The sequence below is a fragment of the Schistocerca serialis genome, chromosome 8, assembly GCF_023864345.2.
Source record: "Schistocerca serialis cubense isolate TAMUIC-IGC-003099 chromosome 8, iqSchSeri2.2, whole genome shotgun sequence".
Lineage (NCBI taxonomy): Eukaryota > Metazoa > Arthropoda > Insecta > Orthoptera > Acrididae > Schistocerca > Schistocerca serialis.
This window is the reverse complement of record NC_064645.1, coordinates 131897964-131917034: the sequence shown is the minus strand read 5'-3', so window position 1 is coordinate 131917034 and position 19071 is coordinate 131897964.

Genomic DNA, 19071 nt, shown 5'->3' with positions numbered 1-19071 from the left:
TCGGCTGTATTTTAATGTACGTTTGTCACAACACGTAATTTGGTTGTCTATACCTCCTTGTGAAGCAAACGTTTTAATAAACGTTGAAACCATGGTAAAGGATTTTAATAAACACCGCAATTTGCACCTGGTTAGCTGTTTACTATTTCCACAAGAAGACTTTAATAATTGCTTATTTTCATAATAAATCTTTCACCTACTATTTTGCCATCTTAGTCGCTGAATATCCAAGAATGCTGAAACATTTTAATTATCAGCGATAAAATAAATACCACTTTTCGAACGTCTAGCTTCAAAATTGTCTTAACAGCGATATATTTTCAAAAATCCTCTCATCTTCAACTTCACCCCTTTAGTGGTGGAATTTCGAATAGTCCCTTACTAAATTATACCTCCAGTATGAGATTAACTCCCTCTCCTAATTTAAAGTTCTTGTCCTTAGCTGTTTGGGCTGGGTTATGAAGAGTCAGTGACTCACTCAGGCCCTGTTTCATCCCTTTAGGGGTTGAATTTCCAAAAACACTGGAACACGTACTTTTCATTTCTATCCGAGAAGTCAAATACCTCTTTTATAGATGTAGCTTTGTAAATGCTTCAGTAGTTCCTTAAAAATCATTCGTTGTCAGAAACGTTTCACCAACTATTTCCTCCGATAGAGGTTAAATTTCCAAAAATGTTGAAACAGGTACGTCTTTACTTCTGGCCGAGAACCGAAATACCAATTTCCACAGTTCTAAATTCAAAATTGGATTAATAGTGACGTAATTTTTAAAAAGCTTTCATCTCCTATTCACCCCCTTAGGGATGGAGTTACGAAAAATCCATGCCCACAGTATGAGATCATCGCCGTCTCCAAATTTCAAGTTTCTGTTCTTATAGGTTTGGGCAGGGCGATGACGAATCAGTCAGTAGGGACATTTCCATTTTTATATAGAGATTTTCCATATTAAACATTTGTATCGTACGTCAGTATCGCTATTTGAATAAATATTTATATTGATGGGGTAAAACAAGACACGTATGTCGGAAGCTAGGGCTCAGCATTTCCTTTAGTGGCTGTTTTTCAACGAAAATTTGATGCACAGTTTACTATCTAACTCACAGCACTAAAAATGAAACTTTAAGGAAACCCACTAATCCTCCAAAATTGTTGCCGCAGAACATGTACTTTTGTGGAAATGGTAAAACTGCTTATCATTGCCAGAAACTTACCATCTTACAAACACCACTTATGATTAACGAACTAGCAGCATGTGTTGCTTTCACTATGACCTCTTTGTTCGAACAGTCGCTCTAAAGTGTCGTGCAGGACAAAGTACACCCCTCATGTCATGGAATGAAACGTTCATTCACGAGTTCCACATTGTTTTCAGCTCCAAGTGGTACCACTGGCGTGACGCTGTAGCTCTTTTCTTTCAGGGCGTTGTTAGGTTTAACTGCAACAAGCCGAGGTTTAACTGCCTGTTTGAGTCCAAGCTAATGTATTTTTAGAACCCCAACACGCAGTGCGCCTTCTGCATATTACTGATCAGAAGGCGTTTTATCTCGTTTGAGTCCTCGGCGAGTCGAAAATAAAATGTCTCCCTAGTTGAAACAGCAATTATCTGAAGGAGCTGCACCCTTATTATCGGACCTACAATGAGTTTATGGGTGCAATTTAACGATTGATATTGACACATCAAATTTCAGCGCGCTCAAAAACTACTCTTTTCAAAATATCCCGTATCTGAACCCTTAATAAGATATCTGAGCATAGCTAATCCAGGTTTGCTTCATTGTACTTTGTTGTGTATGATCCCTTTCTTATCGGTTACACGTACGAGTACGTAAAACTGAGCATAGGAAAATAATAGCAAGATTCTGCAGTTCGACGGAAGTGTCTCCAAACGCACAGATCTTCCCGTCATGGAGTACTTCGTCTTCACTAAATTGTGAAGCGTTTCGTTCAGTCAATATTGTCAGACCTGTTTCTTTCGCAACACAGATTATGACGTATCAGTATTTACGTCCGCGATTATTTCAATAACAGTAAAACATTACAACGCGGTAGATAAAAAGACTGCCTAGTAGAGTAGGATGTAGCTCGTTTCGTATCATTCATGACCGTTAACGCTGCCATAGTGTACTCTGAATGGGGCAATAACGAAGACCCGTCGTCTGTACCTACTGTGACATTGTTGCGGGATTCCCATCAAAGCAATCTTACAAACGATCTAAACGAGATGTAATGCGTTTGTTCACAAATAAACCGTCGTGTAAATTCATTTAATGCCATGTACACTAGCCTCCTTTCTGATATGTCCATGACAGCAGGTATTTCACAAGCTTTAGATTCTACAGAAAGAGTCTGTAAAGCTTCTCAAAATCATAAAAGTATGTAAGGAAGGCCTAAATGAATCTCACTTCTAAGAAATTTTAGCATCACAAGTATCAAGAAGTAATTACACTAGAGAGAAGATGTTCAGAAGGGATTCTACTAGTCCATATCTAACGGGACAATATCAATACGTACGAATATGTGAGTTGACATGCGTAACATGACAGCTCTGTAGGAAGTGTGTTTGTGTGTGAAAGGCTTGACGCTGTGGCAATGATATGCGAATGAAACCGGTGGAAGGCGGAAGGTAACAGAAGTAAAATGAGCGTTAATAAAGCAACGCTGAAGGGTTGACAGCATCGTAAAATTTTCAAAAAAATCGTTTTTTATATATTTGTACGATGCTTTCAACCATCTAAAATATGAGTCAAGAAGTCTAATCCCTGAAAAAAAAAGTTTCTATGGATTTCCAAGCTAATCCTCGGACGACTAGAAACGGCTTACCTGCGCCAACCCGATACCCCTGTTGTGTATGGGTATAGTAAGAAACATTTCAAAACAATAATGCGTTAGTTTGGCGTTTTCAGTGGTTAGCACGTGTACGAAAGAGACAATTCTTCCGCTTCAGTTTTTTTTTTTTTTTTTACTTTTTGTATGCAGTATTGACTTTTGGTAGTTTATTTGCGAGCTTACCGTATACAGCTACGTCTTTCGAGTAAGAATGAGTCATAGAAAATAGTACTCGGGCAGGAAAGGTACGAAAACGTCACATCCAAAGCATCGTCGAAGCAGTACGTCATCAAATCTTTCGGAAGGAGTCAGTGCCTCTGCCGAAGAATCTTGAAACGCGGTATCTTCGGAATATGATTTTTCAAAACGGCACGCAGCGTGACTACAAAACTGTTCAATCTTTTTATTTTAAAATTTAACAATAACTTTGGATTAACATTTTAAAGTGAACACGTAGCGGATTTTAGATAAGTAATTTAAACAATATTTATTAACTAATGGTTCTCCCGTTTGGTGAAAATTGAACGCTTTTATCAAATACTAGCCAATTATACAAAAATAAATAGTCTTAAAATCCCCTACGTGAGTCACTAGCTACGCTCATGCAGATTGCATAGACTGTTTTTCTTTTTTCCAGGCTCAAACTAGACCAGTTTTTGTGGGTGTCTCAGATCGCCTCAGACTAAGCACGAATAGAAGAACTGATGCTATGTCACCATTTCGTAACATTTTCCACCAAAAATTTTTCTAATATACTTCAAAATATGCTAAATAACCATCGAAAGTATTATTTCTGTCTTACCTTTTCTTCGGACCAAAAAACTGCTAATAACACGCTTTTTTGGACCATTACATTAGTGTTACCTCTTAAAGTTTTACATTAATTTTGAAAGATATATTTTAGTGATTGTCTCGTCGAAAAGTCTGAGATGTGCTGGTCTTGCCAGAAGATAGTTACCGGTTCAGACTCACCTACTGAGTCATTGGTTGACTGTACTGGTACCGAAATACTTACAAAAGCGCACCATTAAGTTATCATACCGGGAAAACCCGACAGACCGTAACTAATACATTTCGTAATTCATATAAACGATAAGTTTGCAAACGTAGGAAGATTGATGAGGATGTGTGCAGATGGTGCTGTTGACCGTAGGGAAGCTGCAACGTCAGATGTCTGTAGCCACATGTAGTAAACACTGTAGAGACTCGATGCTTGATGCAGGGATGAGCAGCTGACGCCCGGCATAAATGAACGTAGCGCTCTGTGACGGTAAGATAGATTACGATTTGATTAGACTGTTAGCGAAAACTCCCTGGAAGCAGCAAGACATGTAAAATAGCTAGAAGCGACATGAAGCGAGTGATGCTGTAAAGAAAGCTGTGGAAACAGTAGATGCTAGACAGAAAAACCTAGAAATACACCTGAGAAGATGTAATTCATGTTACATCTACATCTCCATCATCATTCTCCATTTCATGTTTACGTGTTTGGTAAAGGGTTCTTGGCGCCACTTTTACACTCTTTCTTGAGCATTCCACACTGGAATAGCGTATGGGGAAAAACACTCCTTAATCGTTCCGTGCGACATGTGATTTCCTTTATTTCAGTTCGTTAGGCATTTCTTCCTATATAGACGGGAGTCAAAGAAATATTTTTGCTTTCGGAAGAGAAAATCTTTCTTTAAATCTTTCTTTAAATGACAGGCATGCAGAACTCGCTTATCATATCCATGTTACTTAGTCTGCTGTTTCGTGATACACGGAAAGAACTTCCCTTCTTTGAACTTTTTCAGTGTCCTCCATCAGTCCTATCTGGTAAGAAGCCCACACTGCGCTGCAGTATCCAAAGAAGACCGACAAGTACATTGCCGTCAGTTCCTTCTGCAGATTTGTTGCGTCTTTCAAATGTTCTGTAAGAAAACGCAATCATTGATTCGTCTTCCCCCAACATTTTCTATGCGATAGTTCCAATTCAAGTTGTTCGTGGCAGTAGTTCCTAGATATTTCTAAGTGCTGTCAAGAAGTTTCCGTTAGTAGGCCGCACAGTCCAGAATGTAAACTGTCCTGGAAAGCCCACGTTCAGGATCTTGTTCAACGAGTTAATTTTGCCGTTTTTAATGTTCGAACGGTATCTCAAGCAACTGATAGTTCGACATGAAAATTAGTCTATTTTCCTTATATGTGAAGGTTTTTTAAATTACTGCTACCAGTCAAAAACTTTGTCAACTATTGTATTACTTATTTATTTAGCGACATGTTTCGAGGATTATACATTATCTTCAGGCTAAATGGCACTAAAAACAACTTTACAATAAGGTCATACTGTAAAGCTGTTTTTGTAATGTGATTTAGCCTGAAGGTGAGGTATAACACTTGAAACATGTCACTAAATAAATAAGTACTACAATAGTTGACAAAGTTTGTGACTGGTAGCGATAATTAAAAAAAAACCTTTACATATTTCTTCAGACAGTCACGGTCGAAACAGTGAAAATGGCTTCAAATACTTTCCTTATATACCATAATACTTATGGTATTATATTTTGATGTAACTCTTCACAGTCAAATGGTTCAAATGACTCTGAGCACTATGGGACTTAACTGCTAAGGTCATCAGTCCCCTAGAATTCAGAACTACTTGAACCTAACTAACCTAAGGACATCACACACATCCATGCTCGAGGCAGGATTCGAACCTGCGACCGTAGTGATCGCGCGGCTCCAGACTGTAGCACCTAGAACCGCTCGGCCACCTCGGCTGTTTCTTCACAATCTCAAAGGATAATTTTGTCTCATAAACGGGCGGTTCGGGCAATAAGTGGTGTAAGTTCGCAAACCTCTTGTCGGCCTCTGTTCGTTAGTCTGGGTGTTCTGGTATTGACATCTCAATACATGTATCCTTTACTGTCTTTTCTTGTTAACAATATCAGCTTATTCCCAAGAATGAGCAGCTTTCACTCAGTTAATACTAGACAGAAATCCAGTCTGCATTTGGATCGCACTTCCTTGAGTCTCGTGCAGAAAGGTGTGCAGTATACTGCTACATCCATTTTCAATAGCCTACCACAGAATTCAAAAATATTAGAGGTAGTCCAGAAGCTTTCAAATGGAACTGAAGAATATCTTCATGGGCCACTCCTTCTATTCTGTCGAGAAGTTCCTTGAAAAATAAGCTGATTTTTTATTGCGTTTACATATCTTAGGGCTTATCTTTTTTTGGGATCATAAATATTTGATTTTATCTGTTATTACATTTATGTAGTACTTTCAGGTACTGACACGTTCCATGCCCTTGGAGATTTGCTCCTCAGTTTGTTTCTACAGAACTAGAAGTGTAAAATAAAAAATAAATAAAATAAATCGCTATGACCGTTGAGGAATTCATCCCACCGGCGCACCAGGTTGAAGGTACCCTCTTGGAAAACACCATGTCCTACTACATGAAGAAGGCCGTAAGTGCCGGCAGCACATCCTAGTCCGACAGGAGCCGACGAACCTTCAAGACCTTTTCTAAGGGACCGAAAGCGTGATAATCGCTTGTGCTTAGATTAAGTCTATAGTGCGGGTACTCGAGTACCTCCCACTTGAGTTGGCGTAACTTCTGCATTTCGGAGTTGGATACACATGTTCTCGTGAATTAACAACACCTCTTGGTGCACCATTCCACAAAGGTGGTTTTCTATAGACAAATGCCCCATAGGCATTCTTCATTCTCCGATGAACGTCTATCGACGTTTGTCCTTCGGCAGCTAAGTAAAGAATAACAGCACGTTTGTCCTGTTTGGACACATTTGGTAATAACTTCGCCATAGTTCACTTTACGTAATTACTGCACACATGTTTCTGAGACGAATGCCACTTTAATCCCTTGCCTACATGTCGGTGCTTGTATACCGACATCGGAGTCGTGATATGATGTATATACTGCGCAACATCGACCTCAAACTGAAACTTTTTGATCTCCCCTTGTAGCTGAATCGGCAGTCTTTAAATTGTGGAGGACCTCACACTTTTTACAGCTTAGGGTCAGTTGCCACTTTTCGTATCATACAGATGTTTTGTATAAATCATTTTGCAATTGGTTTTGTTCTTTTGGTGACTTTATTAGGCAGCAACAGTTTCTTAGGGAACCCCAGGCGTCACTTCGGTTTCGTCAGACGACGATCTGCCAGTTACTATGAACTGTGATCTTTCTGTTAGGAAATCATGATTCCAATCGCACAACTGAGACGATACTCTATAGGCAAGCAGTCCGATTTCAAGCCGACTGTGGGAAAAGATGTCAAAAGCCTTCTGTAAATCTGAATATCTAAACTGAACTTGAAATCCCCTGTCCATAATACTCAGTGCTTTGTACAAATAAAGCACAACTTGTGTTTCACAATAATGACATTTTCTATATACATGTTAGTTATGTGTCATGCGCCGAAGGTCTGGCTTGCAAAACAATAAATCGCTTTAATTTCGTGCGTCATATTAGATGACTCATGGAAGACTATAACTGTTATTCATGATTTAAATAATAACTGTACCAGTTACTGATTTTTTTATGCTGAGCACAACGCTTTGCGAGAATTTGTTCTCATTTACAAGTGCATTTTAGCATTTGCTTACATGAATATGTCTGGTGATATTTGCATGAGTTATTTTCTGCCTCTCTTGCGTCTTTTTGAAGTTGGACTGCAGCCCGACAAACGGGCAAAATGAATACTTGAGTATTTATAAACGCCAATGTGAGAAACGGTATTTTTGGTTGACTGCTTACAGGTATTATGTCTCCTTCATTATACAGAAATCACACACATGCAAATCATCATTTGCGCTGTCACTTTACAAAATTGTTGTAATTATCGTAGACCAAAGAAACGTTTTTTGAAATTGATTCACTATCTAGTTTGTCACTGAGACTTTGGTCTCCTTGATTTTTGTGGTGTATAAAATTTTGAAGCTCCTCCATTAAATCCGTTGCACTAAATTTTAGGAAGTGGTGGAGTATCTTAAGATCTTATTCTGTGTTTTAGAATGGGTGTCCGATGTCTTTTATGAGTGTTGCTATTGCTGACTTTGTAAATGACTTATGTGTGTAGCAGTTGATATGGTCATTGTATGTAATTTAAAAATTTCCAGCCAGTTCGTACTATGTAGTAGCTTGAGCAAGTTTTACACGTTATTTCGTATATTGCTGACTTTCATTGCTTAAGGTATAGACTAGTTTCTGTTGCAGTCCACAACTACATTTTGTCCGATTTTCCGATTTCTGTCTAACTTCAAAAACATGCAATAGAGGCAGAAAATCACACATGCAGACATTTACAAACACATTCATGTAAACAAATGTAGAAATTCACTTGAAAATGAGGATAAATTCTCGCAACGCGTGGTCCTAAGCATCAAAAAATAAGTAACTGGTGCAGTTTTCATTATTTAAACCGTAAGTAATTCGATTGGTTCCTTAGTGTTTGAGATGGATAACAGATAGGATTAATACATAGAGATGACAAATAAGATGAGTAAAAGAGCGGCGGCTTGTATCACGGTTTCGTTTAGTAAACACATCGAGGTTTGCTGTTATCATTCCGTTAGCGACAGTTACAAGAAGGGCGAGGTAAAATATTACTTCCTCCCATAAATATATACTGGAAAGACCATGAGAGAAAAATCAGTCAATTAGTGGAAATTCGATGGGTTACCGACAGTCCTTCCTACACACCATTCGGAATGAAACCAAAGAAAGAGAGAGATTGATCGTGGAACAGGATGTACGCTCCGCCACACGCCGTGTTGTGACCTCCGTAATACAGTTGTAGATATGGAAGTTCGTTCCAATTACGGTTTCCTTTCTTAATGTTTGTAGATTTCACAAATGATAGAATAGTTTACGACTGCACTAATTCATGCATCACGGGGTGATTATAACTGAAGACTGGGTTTCAAATCGCTGTAAAAAAAATTAACCACTTTCGGAATGACATCATACGTGAACGGAATATTACCGGAAAAGGGGAGAACGATATGAAACAAAAATGAAAGATAAACACTAGATGGTGTTATAAGCGAAAGAATACGCAAAATAAAACATGTTGGGTATGTGGCTTTACTTCATTTTCCGTGGTGTTGGTAAGGCTCTTCTACAACACTGGTGACTGTGCTCCAGTAGCTCCGCATAAGTTCCGGACAATCACAGATATGAAAAAAGACATTGGTCCGATGTTTGCAATGAGTATGGAGAAAATGATTAGAAAATTCAAAATGACAGGCTCTTTTTAAGTGCAAATGTGGCAGAGGGAGGAAAACAACGGATTCGACGTTAGTAGGAGAAGCAGCAACAACACTGCAGGAGGGATCGAGCGGTGGAGTGCAAACATGCAGGAAGCGTGGCATTGTCGCAACTTTGGATCTGCCTGTAGGCATGATGTGAAAAATTCTGTGAAACATTACACACTCTTATCCATACAAAATCAATTACGTTCAGGAGTTGCTTACTGCTGATCCGTAGAGATGGGCCAAGCGGTTATTTTGGAATGTCAGCATCCACGGTTAAAGTTAATTTTACATCAGTTATTTTTAACCGTTGTAAATAAGTGCCAGTTATTTTTTACTAGCGAATTCTCCAGACGCGGTTACAGCTAAATAACTACGTGGAATCCATCAGTTTAGTTTGTCAGTATAAATGCGAGTGGTGTGAAGTGGTAGGAATGACGCATGAATCGTGCAATAACCTTAACGTGTGTCCACACGATATCTCATTCGTCGTGCGCAATCTCAGACTCAGGGAGAAGCGACGTACTACAGTGACACTAGTATAGAGACGATAGCTGTAACGGCTGAGAAGTTCATCACCGTTATTTATTCTTTATAATTCACTGTATGTATTAGCTTAGCGTTTATCAGAGAGGCAATAATGATTTGTGGAATAATTTATACTGCTGCAGTCACTTCTACTAATATTTTACTTGCACAATGCATTTCGACAGCATGCTGCTGTCATCAGGTGCATTATACAGTTATTTATACACAAGTTTATGGGTTATGTACATTAGCTGAGTGTGCCAGTGTGGTTGAGAATCGAAAAATAAACCTGTGTGGAAGGATAAATCTGTTACAATGTGTACATTATGTGAATAGCATGATTCGGTAATATATGAATGCGTTTACCTACGTTTCTATTGGCGATTTCATTTTCTAGCGCTCAGAGTACAGTAACAGGTAAATCACAACTTAGCATTTTCACAAATATCTCTTTATATCTTTCCAAAGAGTTTTAAAATCTAAGATAAACTACTTACAATTTCAAAGACTGTTTACATCTTTCAAGAGAGTTATAAAATTTAAGCTAAACTACTTACAATTCCAAACCCAGTAATATATAGCTGTAGTGAAGATGAGTACTTTTATCTAGATGTATTGGTAATATGGAGAATGTTACATGGATACTTAATGAACACTATTCTGTCAATGAAATAAACATTTAATGTTGGAGAAGTTTTTGAAGAAGTTAACATGATTACTTTCAAGCTTATCATTTAATGATACATCTCCATATGCTGTGCCATGAATGAAGATTTCCAGTTCTCCATATAAGTCTATTTGCTGTCCCTTATTCCTTTTATATAATATATGAAGATCATTTGCAATATCATGGAATGTATGGCCAGTGTCTTTTATGTGGGTGCCTGTTGCTGATCTATTCTAATTGTTAGTGTGGTAAGATTTTGTGTGTTCATTATATCTTGTTTGAAAGTCTCTCCCAGTTTGGCTTTTATAGAGGGATCTGCAGGTATTACGTACTATTTTATAGATGCCTGATTGTGTGTATATATCCGTCTCTGTGCGTATATGGTGTCTCAGTGTGCGTTGCAGTTTGTTGTGTGTTTTAAAGGCCATGTTAATGTCGTGTGGTCTGAGAATGTTTGCTATTTTGTAGCAGATTTTGCCTGTGAGAAGTACTCAAGCCATGGCTTTCTTTTCCATTTCGTGTATGGAAGGTGGTTTATTATTGTGTTTCCTTATATGTAAAACATTCTCGGTATTCTTGCCGCGTCAGTTCTGGATAAAATCTCGAGCTTTCGACGATTACCTTCATCGTCATCGTCAGGAGCTGACTGTCTTCACTGCTGCTGTGGTAGCCATATTTATAGCCAGTGGACAGCTTCTGATTGGTCGGCTTATGATTGGTCGGCGATTACGTACTGCTGTCGCAGACGGTGTCAATGTGTGCGCCGGTGCGCCACCGCTTCCGTTGGAACGTAAAGCTTGGAAGGAACGTCTCTGCTGCTTCTCTGCATCAAGCGCTCGTTTCAATGCATAGCTCAGATGGTATCCGCTATCGCGGTTAAAATTGTTTTGGTTCATTTTTATTTCAACAGCCTCCTTAATAACAGAATCCCAGTTAGTGTAAGCATGAGACAGAATTTTTGTTTCATCGAACAAAATTGCCGATTTCTCCAGTTCTCTACTCTTAATATGGCGTTGGTGTTCTGCACAGCGGTCGGAAACGGTACGAATCGTCTGACCTATAGAATTACTTCCACACTCACAGGGTGTATTATAAACTCCAGGGATCCTGAGGCCGAGATTGTCCTTAACAGGGCACATCATCTCCTTAACCTTCTTAGGAGGGTGAAACATCGGTCTTATACCTCGTCTACGTAGAACTCTTCTATTTTGCTGGAAATCGCGCCACAAAAAGCAAGAACCGCAATCTGTGTTTCATCCTGTGAGTGTGCAGCATTTTCACGTTTCCTTTTTTTGGAGAACGCTGCCTTTATATCGCGTGCACCATAGCCATTCTTTCGGAACACGTACTTCAGATGGTTAATCTCGGACCTTAAGTGGTCCTCGTCAGAAACAGTTTTGCTCTATATACCAACGTGTTCAAAACGGCTCTCTTCTGAACAGGATGATGGAAACTCTGTGCATTCAGGTATAAATCGGTACGCGTTGGCTTACGGTATATAGAGTGGCCAATACGCCCGTCCGCCTGTCGTTGTACAGAAACGTCTAAGAAAGGCAGTCTCCCTTCCTTCTCCATCTCGACAGTGAACTGGATGCTCGAATGTATGCTGTTCATGTGTTCCATGAATTGTTCGAGAGCTTCTGCACCGTGTGGCCAGATCATAAATGTATCGTCAATATAACGATAAAATAAGGATGGACGGAGGGGAGCCGAATTTAATACACGTACTTCAAATTTCTCCATAAAAGAGTTAGCCAGTGATGGAGACAATGTAGAGCCCATCGCCATACCATCAGTCATTTCATACACTTAGTTACCATACAAGAAGTAGGTGGTCGTCATTTCGTGCCGGAACAACTCTATAGTTTCAGGTGGAAAAAGATCCGCAAGCATTTGCAAAGTGTCCTCTACAGGAACTTTTGTGAACAGCGAAACCACATCCACGCTGACTAAAAAGTCATTTGGACCAACTCTAATGTGTTCGATTTTCTCAGTAAACATCTGGGAGTTTTTGATGTGATGTTCACACCGGCCGACTACAGGAGTCATCAACTTTGTTAGGTATTTGGCCACTTTATAAGTAGGAGAACCAATTGCACTAACAATAGGTCTCAAAAGAACATTATCTGTGTGGATCTTCGGTAGTCCGTACAACCTGGGCGGTCTAGGAGCTCGGACTCTGAGATTTTTTGTAACATCGTCTGGCTGCCCGGAATTCTTCTATAACTTCATGGTTTTTCTGCTGTAAGTCAATGTTGGGTCCCGTTTAAGAATACGTACTGTCCTCCAACAGTGATGTCACTTTACTATGAAATTCGGTAGTATTAAGGACCACGGTGGCATTGGTAATATGACAAGATCTTCATCCTTCCGAAGTAAACGGAGCCCCTCCCTCTCCTCTCTACCGGTATTAGATCTGGGAGTCTTAGCTGAGGCCAAAAAGCCACTGGTAAAAATGGTTCAAATGGCTGTGAGCACTATGGGACTCAACTACTGAGGTTATTAGTCCCCTAGAACTTAGAACTAGTTAAACCTAACTAACCTAAGGACATCACAAACATCTATGCCCGAGGCAGGATTCGAACCTGCGACCGTAGCGGTCTTGCGGTTCCAGACTGCAGCGCCTTTAACCGCACGCCCACTTCGGCCGGCGCGACTGGTAACAAGTCTCACTTCGTTGGCGTCGTCTTGTGCAAGATGCAGCATTTATACAGTTACTTATACTTACAATTGCCAACATATATATTAATTACTTTGAACAAAAGACTCTTGCTAAAAAATCAAGCTCTATGGATAAAATCAATTACTATAAACGTTACGTTGATGATACATTACTCCTGGAAAATGGTAACATAAATGATATTAACAACATACTTGACACATTCAATAAACGAGACAGAAATATAAAATACACAGTGGAATATGAGACCAATGATAACATCAACTTCCTTGACCTAAATATCAGTAAGGAAAACCAACTCACACATCTTCAAAGTTTACAGGAAGGCAACAGCTACAGATACCACCATACACAGCTCATCTTGTCAGCCCACAACACACAAACTTGCTGCATACAGAGCACTAGTTAACAGAGTCAACAAGATATCACTGGATAAATATGCACATCTTGATGAGATAACCATAATGAAATAAATAGCTTCAACAAATATCTATGGTGATGTATTAATTGATAAATTTACACAAAAAAAGGAAAAACAATAATAAACCACCTTCTATACATGAAATGGAAAATAAACCCGCCGCTTGCATATCTTTCACAGGCAAAACATCTTACAAAATAACAAACATTCTCAGACCACATGACATTAACAATCCTTTAAAACACACAACAAACTGTAACACACACAGAGACACAATATACGCACACAGACGGATATACACACACAATCAGGTATCTATAAAATAGTATGTAATACCTGCAGATCCCTCTATAAAGGCCAAACTGGGAGAGACTCTCAAACAAGATATAATGAACACACAAAAGCTTACCACACTAACAGTTACAATCGATCAGCAATAGTCACCCACAGAAAAGACCCGGCCAGCCATTCCATGATATTGCAAACGATCTTCATATACTATATAAAAAGATTAACGGACACCAAACGACTTATATGAAGAACTGGAAATCTTCGTTCATGGCACATCACATGGAGATATATTATTAAATGATAAACTTCACAGTGATCATGTTAGCTTCGTCAAAAATTTCTCCAACATTAAATGTTATTTCATTGACAGAATAGTTTTCATTAAGTACCCATGTAACATTCTCCACTACAGTTATATATTACTGTGCTCGTAAGTAGTTAAGCTTAGATTTTATATCTCTCTTGAAAGATGTAAACAGTCTTTGAAACTGTAAGTAATTTTCTTAGATTTTAAAACTCTTTGGAAAGATGTAAACAGATGTTTGTGAAAATGCTATGTTGTGATTTACCTGTTACTGTGCTCTGTGTGCCAGAAAATGAAATCGTCAACAGAAATGCAAATAAACATATTAATATATTACCTAATCATGCTATTTACATAAAGTACACACTGTAACAGATTTATCGTTCCACACAGGTTTATTTCTCGAGTCTTAACCCCACTGGCACACACAGTTAATGTAGATAACCTATCAGCTAATGTGTAAGTAACTGTACAATGCACCTGATGATGGCAGCATGCTGCCGAAATGCGGTGTGTTCGTAAAATATTATTAGAAAGTGACATTATCCGCATAAATTATTCCACATAATCTTATAATACAGTCGAAGACCTCAAACAATATCCGTATAGCATGGATAAATTTAAAGAATGATTTTGTTTTTGGTTTCGACACGATTCTGTTAATCCAGTTATTTCGGATAATAGTGAGCGGCTATGTTGGTGGCCAGCAAAGAAAAAAGAATACAGTGTAAATCACAAATAAAAGGCAGTGTAGCACAACAATGTCAGAGCAGTGGGAAGGTATGACTGTACAGTCGTCTTCGACCAAGTGAGCGATTCCTTTACAGCAACCAGAAATATGACTACAACATTACGTTTGCCGAAATTTTGGATTACATTGCCAAAAGAGTGGTACATAAATGACGAGAACATTTTCCAGCAGTATAATGTGAACAGTGACAGTGGCAATAAGATTTATTTTCGAGAATATGGACAAACAACTAGGAAAGGTAGCACAAGATCTCTTCATAAAGGCAGTTTATGAGTAATCGTATGAATCCTTCATAGGGACAGTCACAGGAACAGCAAAGAAGGTCATGGACAACGGCTGTAGTACCTGGTGAGACACCTCGATCAACAACAGGACAGCGCAGAGGGGTGCTCTCCCGAGCAGACGTCGTATTTATCCTACGTGTCCAGAGGTTCCAGCCGCACCAGAGTTCCAGAAGAAAAGTTCTACAGTCAGAAGAGAAAAAACAGCAGTCACATTCTAAGGAGAGTCGCCACACAATGGTACCTGCATGCCTCACATAAGAAAAGGGGGGGAGGAGGGAGGGTGTTACCCTGGCGACGTATTACAGTGACACTAATCCAGAGACGATAACTGAGATGGCTGAGAAGTTTACCGCTATTGTTTATTCTTTGTAATTTACTGGATGTGAGAGTTTACTGTTTATCAGAGTGTTAATAATTAATGGGGTTTTGAGTTCAACAGGAATCTATTAATCCAGCTATTTTGGAGACTAGTGAGCGACTACAGAAGGAATAAAATGACACACACAAAAATTTGTGGGAAGGACGCATGTACGCTTGGACGTTCTCGTGTCCACACGTTGCGTCATTGGGCGGGCAGTCCACTGTGAATCCCCTTCTTTGCTCAGGAGTTCGTGTTGCGTTTATTGTGATAAAAAGGCGACAGAAAAAGAAAACGCAAAAAAGACTATGGGTGAAAAAGCGTATAAACAACAGAGGTACGAGAACTATAAATTGTTGACAACGTTTTGTCTGCAAATTTCAGGAGAAAATCATAACGAGATTTTATATTTTGTGCTCGGGAAACTGCAGCGATGAGATTTGGAGTAACATAGTGTTAGCTAGCAACTGGCGAGTTACACACTCGTTTGAATTATTTATTCCTCATTTCAAAACAAAGCACTTTAATTCAATCAAATTTGTAACTTGTAACTTGTAATTTATTATCTGATTGCTTTATACTTCTGTTCACTGCAGGAAACGCCTAAGCTTGCAATTATTAGCATATTTTGTTCCTATACACATGTTTCAGTCTGTTTCTATGGGGATCTTTAAGTACTGTTCTCATGTATATTTATGGCTGGTTCATATCCATGCAGCCGGCATAAATGGTCGAGCGGTTCTAGGTGCTTCAGTCTGGAACCGCGCGACCGCTACAGGCGCAGGTTCAAATCCTGCCTCGGGTATGGATGTGTGTGATGTGCTTAGGTTAGTTAGGTTTAAGTAGTTCTAAGTTCTAAGGGACTGATGAGCTCGGATGTTAAGTCCCATAGTATTCAGAGTCATTTGAACCATTTGTTTTTTTTTTTCATATCCATGCAATTCTCTTGTATACTTGATCAACCGAATACGAATAAACAAATAAAAATAAAAGGTAAATACTTAAGGGAGGTTCTTTCTTGTGATGTGCGCCAATTGTATGTAATCGTGAAAAATGAAATTTGGATTAACATTCTCGGACTCGACAAGAATGGGAACTTCATACAAGCCAGAATCCACAAGAACAGAGGTTGTGTTTTCCAGTTTCGTATTTTTTTGCATTATCAGCGTGCCTCATTTCTATTTTTAGTAGTTTGTCGAGGAGCTACACATACCTCAACACATCCTTTGTTTAGATGTCAAAGTCGTCAGTTGTTGTGCTTTCTAAATCGCCCTAGCATGAATATGCGTCCACGGTTTTCACACACACTTTTCACACGCAAAACTTAAAGTATACTTCACTTATAATGTTCAGATACTTTCAGCATCTTTTTCTTTACAGAAATATGATCGGAGGCCTCTTATCTAATACGTGGCGTTTAGGGCAACATACATCGAATTTTTATTCAAGTACTCTTAAAAAGTGGCATTCCATACGACGTTTTTCTCTGTCTGTAATTATCTACAAACTTAAGCGTGCTTTCTTTGAAGTCAACAGACATTATTGCACATAAAACGCTTCACAGTATTACCTCAACACACTGCACAATCAGAAACCAACTGACCTACTGACCTACTGACCTACTGACCTGTCGTCTGCTGAAAAGCGGAAAGATTCCCGAAGAAGGTGGGTAGCAATGCGCCTTGCGCACGGCCTCCATTTCCAGGAAATGTAATACGAACAAATGCGCGTGCGTAGTTCCACTGTCGGATATTTATGTGCATGCGCAAAGTTGAACGCAAAAAGGCATCTCGTGGCCGCACCTTCAGCACATTAACGGTCCATTACGTTTCAGTTGAAAATTTAACGATTATTGGTATTTCATATTATATGTGTATAGGTTATCGGTCGCTAATTCAAATATTATCCCTGCAGCTGCAACAGGAAGTGTACGGAACTTTGCTACAGCACTGTTAAAGTGAAATGTTAAACAAACACGTTCTCAGTTATGAACTAATATGTGAGCTGAATACCTTAGGAAAAATTCCAAGCTAAATTTGTGGTGCTGTTTGCTTAATGGAACAAGTTTAGTGCGTTGTAATACAACACAAATATATACGCAACGTGATCGATTCGTTTACTCCTGTACAAGATAATCCGAATGTGCAAAATTTTGTGTGATACCTGGAAAACTGCTCGATTTTCTTCAGCTACCGAGAGGGAGAATGGCTAATTGACCGAAGTTAAACGCTGTCGGGCTGGTCTAGCACTTGGATGGTGGCCATCCGGTCTGCCGAGTGCTGTCGGCGACTGGGGTGCAATCAGCCCTTGTGAGCCAAACTGAGGAACTACTTGACTGAGAGGTAGCGGCTCCGGTCTCGTAAACTGACAAACAGTCGGGAGAGCGGTGTACTGACCACGCGTCCCCTGACGCCTGTGGGCTGAGGATGACACGGCGGCCGGTCGGTACCGTTGAGCCACCATGGCCTGTTCGGGAGGAATTAAGTTTAAGAATAGCTAATTCCATTTCTCAAAGTGTTCAATTTGTTATGTTCCCCTTACGTTTGGCGTTATTGTACGCAGAATACCAGTGGATGATTGATAGTGTTGACCTCATAAGAGTAACAGGTTTAAAGGCATCATATGAGTCTACACCTTTTTACTCTGTCGATATAATTCTTCTTTGGGTATCCAGATTGTGAGATTCTCAATTAATAGTAGTCATGTGGGGGATACGAGTTTGCAGTGTTTTCAGTGTATATATATATATATATATATATATATATATATATGTGTGTGTGTGTGTGTTTTGGGATCTTATCGGCGCCCAACGGCCATAAGATCCCAAAACACACAAACACAGAAGTTTGCAGTGTTTTCAGTGTGTGAATACACACACACACACACACACACACACACACACTGAAAACAGGAAATGTCTCAGCAACAAAATTTCCTGTCATGAGGAGTACTTCACCTGTAGACGTAGATTCCATGTTCTGCATTTTTAACTTGAGTATGACGATAGTGTAAACGTTGTCTCAAATATATGAGGCAATAATATGCACCTTTTCCACTATACTTCGTCTATCAATGTCACCAGCTTGCTTTGCCTATTTTTCTCTTTACAATTTAATATTACGATAGTTAACTATCTAAAAATATAACAGAACCTGAATACTGAAATGAGTGCACCTGGCAGAAAGATTTTCAGTGTTGCCTAACATAATAGAAAATGAATTGATTGGCGACCTCATGGAGTGTTCTGTGCACCACGACCAAATAGTGTATACAATTGGAAGGAGAATCAGCATTGGCCGAATTTTTTTGTTTTATTATCCGAAAAACCGATTTTCGGTCACCTAGTGAGCATCCTCAGTGCTGTAATATACAATTACAATTGGTAGGCACTGGTATCAACAAGCTTAGAGCGATCACATTGTTTTTTATTACATTATGATACAGGCGATTATGACATAAGCAGTTTTGTGCATTAAAGCACCAACCAACCAACACTTATCTCCTCTCCCAACTGCATTTAACGGTGGCATTCCCATTGTACTGTTAATCTTACCGTCCACGCTTTAATTTCACCGAAGGTTGTTTTAATGTTTACATATGCTGAGTCTCTCCTTTTGACAGTCACTTCTTTCTTGTTTTCTTCATATTTTTCATACAGGCACTTAGCCTTAGCTTCCCTGCACTTCCTATTTATTTCAT